Source organism: Dipodomys spectabilis, unplaced genomic scaffold (assembly GCF_019054845.1).
Source record: "Dipodomys spectabilis isolate Male_0828 unplaced genomic scaffold, ASM1905484v1 ptg000089l, whole genome shotgun sequence".
Lineage (NCBI taxonomy): Eukaryota > Metazoa > Chordata > Mammalia > Rodentia > Heteromyidae > Dipodomys > Dipodomys spectabilis.
In genome coordinates, this window is record NW_024870766.1 from 556799 (window position 1) to 565130 (window position 8332).

The 8332-nt window shown below is 37.6% G+C and overlaps 1 non-coding gene across 1 annotated transcript; it reads right to left on the reverse strand.

Moving 5' to 3' along the window:
- Positions 1–2505: 2505 nt before the first annotated feature.
- LOC122111969 lies at positions 2506–2612 on the reverse strand. Its single transcript, XR_006148067.1, has one exon. It is a non-coding gene; the product is annotated as a U6 spliceosomal RNA (small nuclear RNA).
- Between the last annotated feature and the right edge of the window lie 5720 nt (positions 2613–8332).

An 8332-nucleotide genomic window follows, 5' to 3' on the forward strand; every position in this document is an offset into this window, starting at 1 on the left:
TCTCTCTTAATGTCTTTATCCCACTTATTAATGGGGTTGTTGTTTCTTTAAGGATTTGTTTTTAGAAGGTTTAATTTTTTGAGCTCTAAGTATATTTTAGATATGAGGCCCTAATCAGATGCATAGCCAGTAAAGATCTTCTTTCATTCTGTGGGCTTTCTATTTATCTTGCTATGTCATTTGCCATGCAGAAACTCTTTAGTTTGATGCAATTCCATTTATCCAACCTTTCTATGATTTGTTGTGATTCTGGATCTTTTTTTTTTTTTGGGTCCGGTCATGGGGCCTGAACTCTGGGCTGGGGCACTGTCCCTCAGCTCTTCAGCCCAAGGCTAGCACTCTACCACTTGAGCCACAGTGCCACTTCCGGCTTTTTTCTTTTTGCTTATGTGGTGCTGAGGACTCGAACCCAGGGCCTCAGGCATGCAAGGCAAGAGCTCTACCACTGAGCCACCTTCCCAGCCCAGTGATTCTGGATCTTTACTTAGGAAGTTTCAATCTATGCTAAGGAGCCCTAGTGTTTCCCCTATCCCTTCCTGTAATATTTTCAGGGTATCTGGTCTTATATTGAAGACTTTAATCCATTTGGAATTGATTCTGGTGCAGAGTGATATGCAAGGATCTAATTTCAGTTTTCTGCATGTGTAAAGCCAGTTCTGCCAGTACCATGTGTTGAAGAAGCTGTCTTGCTTCCATTCTGTATTTTTGGCTCCCTTATCAAAGATTCAGTGGCTATAGGTCTGTAGATTAATCTCTGGGTCTTTGATTCTATCTCATTTGTCCTCAGGCATATTTTTAAATTTTAAATATAACCATGTATTTCTTGGGATGCTAGTTTTTTATGACTTAGCTTTGAGAAGGCAGAAAAGAACATAGATATGATAAAGGCATAATACATGTGTGTATGAAAATGTTGCAGTGAAACCTAATTTATTCAGTTAATGTATATACATAATTACAATTTTTTAATAGCTGGTATTCAAGTGTTTTTTTTTTTTTTTTTAATCAGAGTTTTCATTGATCTTTACTAAACCTTCATATACTTTCAAAAGTGTGTTCTCAGTTTGGTCAATGCAATTAGAGCCCACAAATCCTCTTGAACATGGAATTCTGATTATGAAATTTTAGAATATATATATGAAAATATACGGCTATATATTCCAGTGTATGTGTCTACATTTGTGCATGCATACATGTATACTTGAATGTGTGTGTCAAACTCTAGTGTTGAGCTACATCTTCAGCCTAGAAGATGGTTTTTAATCATATCAGTGAAAATAGAGTAAAAGGTCCCCAAATTTATGTACTTTCCTCTTCTAACAGGTACTACCCACTTGCCCCCTCGCCCATTTTTGAGGATCCATGTCTTATTCATTGATGCTGGATCTTACTGTATACTTTGCCTATGATCTTGACTATTGACCTTGACTTTGTTACTTATTCTTGGTTGGGGTTTGTGTGAATGGAGGTCTACCTACTCCAGTGCTCCTTCTCCTCTTTTGTGCCTGCTTTCCACTATGGTTTTCTTATGCAGTCTTTCCAATATAGCCATGCATTCAAAATCACTTTTTTTCTAATACTCTGACTGTAACTTATAAGATGCCCACAACTACTATTTCATCAGTCACTATTTTGTCTTTCCACTGTATTAATATTATCTTTTTATTTTTGAATATTTTATTGAATATATTGAAAATATATTTCAATATTTATATTGAAAATATAAATACCTAAGGTAGAACATATTTTATTTTTTAATATATTTTATTGTAGAAATACTGTACAGAGGGCTAACAGTTACATAAGTAAGGTAATGAGTGCATTTCCTATAGAGAATTGTTACCTGTTCCTTTGTTTTTCCCCTACCATCCCTTCCCTCTCCACCACCCCAACTCCTCCCTCCCCCCCACCTCCTCCCTCCCCCCTCCAAATTGTAAAGTTCACTTTCAACATAGTGTCTTATACACCTCATTGTTACAATGGGTCAACCTGCATCCTTATTTCAGCATTTTGTTATTTCCCTTCCCCTCCTCAAATTAGAAAGCATGTATATACAAGATTCAGGGCACTAGAGAACAAGGGTTATACCATGAGGAAAAACATACAAGAGAAACAAAATAATCACACAGTACATTATAAGTACATTAAAAACAACAGCAACAAAGATAAAAACCTCTTGTGTCCCTATCTTGGGGTTCATTTCACTTAACATCATCTTATATGGTCCTATGTACATAGCTTTTGACCTTTTCTGCTTGTCCTCGACTTATACTAGTTATTGCAAATAAGGGAAACCATGGGACCTATGTTTCTTTGGGCCTGGCTTACTTCACTTAATATATTTTTTTCCAAGTCTTTCCATTTCCTAACAAATGGAGTGATATCATTCTTTCTGATGGAGGCATAGAATTCCACTGCATTACATTTTCTTGATCCATTCTTCTACTGAGGGGCATCTGGGCTGGTTCCATATCTTAACTATGGTAAATAATGCTGAGATAAAAAAAATACATGGAAAATTTCACAAATTTGCGTATGATCCTTGCACAGGGGCCATGCTGATCTTCTTTGTATTGTTCCCATTTTAGTATATGTGCTACCGAAGTGAGCACTAATACTATTTTATCTTATTCCCTTGTTTTTTGAATATTTTTCCACAGGTTATATATAAACAAAAGTTGTACTCACTGAAATAAAGTTCAATGAACTTTACCTTTAATTTTGGTTAATCAATGATTAGTGGATTTTGCTGGGTGCCAATGGCTCATGCCTATAATCTTCAGAAAGCTGAGATCTAAGGATTTCAGTTCAAAGCCATCCCTGTCAAGAAAGTCCATGAGACTCTTATCTCCAATTAAGCACCAAAAAGCCAGAAATGGAGTTGTGGCTCAAGTGATAGAGTGCCAGCCATGAGCAAAAAAAAAAGCAAAAAAAGGTGCTCAGATCCTGAGTTCAAGCCCCTGGACTGGCATGCAGGCACACACACACACACACACACACACTCACACACACACTCACACACACACACACACACACACACACACACACACACACAGAGGACTTTAAATTTTTCTAACCCAAGTGGCTCAAATGCTAGAGTGCCAATATTAAGCACTGTTGGGGAGGTAGGAAGGGAAAATAGGAGAAAAATGAGGGAAGGGGTAACAAATTTGACAAGAAATGTGCTTATTACATTAATTATGTAACTGTAAGCTCTCTATACATCACCCAGGCAACATTTTAAGGATCCAAGACTAGTGTCCTTCTCTCCTTACACTTACTTCACTATCCAGCTTTGGTCTGAATAGACAAATGTGATTTAACAATTTTAAATGCAGCATTTAATCTGAAAACATTTTAAACACTTGGGGAAAATGCATGTTTCCCTTGAGATGTTCACAGTGTTCTGCAATGATACATAATTAAAGAAAACATGTTAACAATGACATGACAATATAATTAGTGATACAACATAACACAATACCAAAATGTATGAGAACAGTCCTAAGTGAACAAAGAAGGGGACTGAACTGATAGAGGAAGCTCACAGTCCTGAAGGTCAAGTAAATACAGTGGTACAGGGAAGAAAACAAGAGCAGAAGTCATGAAAGGAATGAGCATATGTATTCTGCACATGAAAGTGATCTTTTTTTAATTTTATTTTCTTGTAAAGGTGCTGTGCAGAGGTGTTACAATTACATAAGTAAGGTAATGAGTACATTTCTTGTTGAACATTGTTACCCACTCTTTCATTTTTCTTCCACTATCCCTCCCCCAACCCCTGGATTCCCCCACATCTCGAAGTTATAACATTCATTTCCAACCTAGTGTCTTGTGAGTATGGCTGCTGCATTGGTTCACCATTTGTCCTTGTCTCGCCATTTTGTTTAATAACGAAATCAACAAAATGAAGGTGATTCTGTACAGCCTCTTGAGAGAGTCTCCCTTGACTTTTCTGCTATAGCTGTCTTAGAACCTTGATCCTCCTTTCTCACAGATAGGATGATAAATACAAGCCACTTCACCCAGACATTGGTTGAGAAGCATAACTTTGTGCCTGAGATGGCCTCAAACCACAATGTTTGCATCTTAGCCTCCAGAGTATCTGGGGTTATAATTATAAGCCAACAGCCCTGGGCAGAACTACATATTTCCTTTTAATGGAGAAGCCCTATAACTGAGTAGATCAAAATTACTTGAAATCTATAATGAGATTTCAGAGAAATTTGAATCTCCTATACAAAATAACATAGGATTTGGTCAAAGCAAATGCTAGTTCATATCTGTCTGCTGAGTCGCCCATATATACCCTAAGTGATTTCAAAAGCATTTCATGACTCCATGGAAGTTGATTGTACACATAATCCTTTTTCCTCATGCACATGTAAATTTTGCATTTCAAAATACTGGGTTTCTTTCACTTCCAATGGGAGTTTTTCACACAGTCTATAAATCTTGCTGTTAAGGCATTTTCCTTCATTATCCTAAATTTATCTTAATTTCAATCCAATTAAAAACTGTTTACTAGAGTTTCCCCCTTATATAATTGAGCACAGTGTAGTTGATTTTTTAACTGTAAACATACATCTGTGAATAATTCCTAAGCCACAGTGTATAGGAGATCCTGAGGCATAATGGAAGTAATTTATTTCCAAATTGCTCCCATTTCTCTTATGACTGGCTTGCAAAGCTTTATTAAAATCAAGTCCAGCAGGTATGACAAGAGGCTGACCTTCTTTCTTAAGTGCTATGAATACTGCTTGTGCAAAGTTGTCCTGAGGCTCTTGCATAGCTAAGACATTCATGTATCTCAAAGCAAAAGAGCAGTGATACAAAAACATGTAAAGGCAAGAATACAAAGTAAGTTCACCTCCCATCTATTCCACTCCAGTTGTGTGATGAGAAGAAACTTTTTTAACTTCTCCCCATCCCACCTATCTTATCTGAAAAGTAGAGTAACAATGATAGTTACTTCATAGGACCATTTCAAGGATTCAATGAACGATAAACATAGCATGATCTGCCTCTGAGGAGTTATTACTAACCTAATCATTATTATAGTCAATGTTTACTCAAGCAATAAATAGAGTAGCCACATAGAAGGTAAAACTAAACACCAGCATCTTCATAATAATTACAACAACATGCTCTGCCTGATCTAGTCATCATAGAAGCATATGTCCTTGTGTAGCCAATCAAATCCATTTTTCCTAAGTTCTCATTTCTCCTGGTTCCTAAGCCAGCCAACCGCACTACACTGTGCCTCAGCAGACATTGGTTTTCTATCCATTTGCACAATGTGTCACTTGCATCCGTTTCAATCAACTTGGTATTGAATGTCTGCATTCTGAATGCATGATACTGAGTCAAGATGTATGGAATATGTGTGTATGTATATATTCACAAACTATCACAATATGGTGAAGAGAGAAACATTTAATTAGATGGTTTTAAGTGATAATTGGGGATTAAGGAAAACCTCTTGTCATAGTTCTGGAATAATTCCTTCAATTTTTTAAATACAACTTTGTGTCTAAATTTTTTTTTTAAAGCTATTCAGTGGCAGGCAGGGAATGTGGCTTAATGGTAGAGTGCTTGCCTAGCATTGAAGCCCTGGGTTTGATTCCTAGTACCACATAAACAGAAAAGGCTAGAAATGGCACCGCTGTGGTTCAAGTGGTAGAGCACTATCCTTGAGCAAAATATGCCTAGGGACAGTGCCCAGGCCCTGAGTTCAAGCCCCAGGACTTGCCAAAAAAAAAAAAAAAAGCAATTCAGTGGCTTTCCGTAGTAAGCCACTGAGCTAGGTGATAAAGATATAAAAAAAAAAAAAGTGAGACGGTACATGTGATTTCTGTTTTTGAGGAGCTCTGAAAAAAAGAGAAAAAGAAACAAATTATATTAAAATTTAAATGGTAGACTACAAGAGAGCACAAGGGAGGTGAGGAGGAACAAGATGGTGTTAGGCAAAATGAACCCCAAGATAAGGACACAAGTGGTTTTTTCTTTCTCGCTATTGTTTCTAACGTATTATAAATATAAGGTGATTTGTTTGTTGCTTTGTATGTCCCTCCCCCTCGGTATAACCCCTGTTTTCACTGTATTTGATGTTGGTATAATTTGGGGAGGGGAAGGAAAAAAACAAATTGTTTAAATAGGGATACAGGTGGACCCATTGCAACAATGAGATGTACAAGATGCTATATTGAAAAAACGAACTTTACAACTGTGGCGGGAGGGGGAGAGTGGGGGGTGGGAGATGGGAAGAGATGGGAAGGGGAAACAAAGGAGAAGGCAACAATGCTTGATAAGAAATGTACTCATTACCATGCTCATGTAACTGTAACCCCTCTGTACGGTATTTTCACAATAAAAAAAAACCTTATTAAAAATAAATTTTAAAAAAAGAAAGAAAAAATGGTGACCAGTGGAAGTGGTACCTCAAACTGAAAACAAAGCACAAGTAAAGAGTTGACCAGGTAAACAGACAGGGAGAGGACCAGAAAGGAACAATAAGCTTTATTGGAAAAAATAGTAGGATAGTGCAAGAGCATAGTTCAAGAAGAGCTAGGAGGAAGAGATGCTGATAGAATGTACCACACCATGGTAAGGGGGGTTATATTTTATCTCAAGTACAGTAGGAAGATTTTAAATGTTCAAGTAGGAAGTGAGATGTCAAGACACATAAGCATTGCAGAAAAATCATTCTGCTGATGAATAGGAAGCAGAGTGAAGGACAAGACATGAGTTAGGAAAAACAATTCGATCATTGTAATGGCAATAGCAAGACCCACTGTTGGCCTGGACTCTAGAGAGCAATGATAATAAAGAAGGAGTGCTTTCAAGAGTTATTGAGAGGAGCCAATAAGTGAGTTAGTGACTGAGATGTCGCAGATGCAAGACAAGAAAGATCCAAAGATGATTTGAGATAAGAGAGAGGACACAAAGAACAGAGCAATGCTTCCTGTACCTACCTGTGTGGAGTAGGAGGTAGGAGGGAATATGGCCACTGATGGAAAGAAAATGCCAAGATACACAAGAAACATGAGCAGATAATTCCTTAGGGATGAAGGGTTTGGAAATTGATCAAAGTTAGAGTCGGGATGAAGATTAACAGGGACTGTTGTTTAGAAAATAACTGAAGAGAGATTTCCATTGTCCAGTGCTGCCAGAGCTGTAGGTTGGATTCTTTGCAGTCTTGAGGGCAGAAGAGGCTTTCAGGTAAAGGGCATCTCAATCAATCTACCAGGACCTGCAATTTTTGCCTGAAAATGTACCTGTATATCACGATTCTCCAGCTACAGACATCTGAGGTCATGTCCAGGTCTTGGTTGATTTAAGAATTATTGCTCTAAAAGTATACTTAGAGAAGGCTTGGCCAAGCTATCAGAAATGAATTACTTTCTCTACTCCCTTAAGTTTTCTTTCTTTAACAGAAAAATCATGAGTGCTGGGAGTGAATCTTAGTAGAATGCATGCTTGGTGTGTGTGAGGCCCTGAGCTCAATCCCCAGTAGCAGAAGAAAGAGTGAAGAAGGAAAAATTTGATGCAATCCCTCAAGGCTTTCACTTGTCATAGAGTAGATTCTGATGTAATGTGAGACCTCAAAGAAATAACGATTGCTCTCAGCTGTATTCAGCTGGCTCTATCTAGTCCAGCCCTCCCAAACTTAGCTCTGCAATCTAAACTTCCAGAAGTCCAAAGAGGAGTTATTCTGCCTTTTACATCACCAGCCCAGCACATGCAGGATGGATACATCCTTAACCACAAAATATGTTTTCTTTAAGGCCTTTCTTCAGTTGTAAAAACTGAAATTTAATAAAGGCTAAGGAAGCCTATAAATCAAACACAATAAAATATTAAATTATATACCTTATTCTAAGTGGGCCACATATATTTTATCATCGAAAAGTAGGGGTCTGGGTATTCTGGAAATTCTGGTTCCTTGGGTAGTCTGGAGATTGGAGAACAAAGCTGCATTAGTTTTCAATTTTCAGAACATGATGTTAGTGATTACATTAACTTAATCTAATACTATTTCCCATATTTAAAGACCGAATGAGAACCTTGTGTTTATATTGTTGTTGGCTTTAAAAAACATAAATGGGAATGCATGCATGCGTGCCTCGGTGTGTGTGTGTGTGTGTGTGTGTGTGTGTGTATACATAAAAAATGAAGACGGCTGGCCTTCCATATAATCAGCCAAGTTCTTAGTACAGCTGCACATTCTGAGTCTCGGGGGATTAGAAGCTCAGCCTGAAATCTCATTTAATTATAGAACATCGACTACTATGGACTCTTACATCTGGACCCAGGAATAACAGAGAGCATT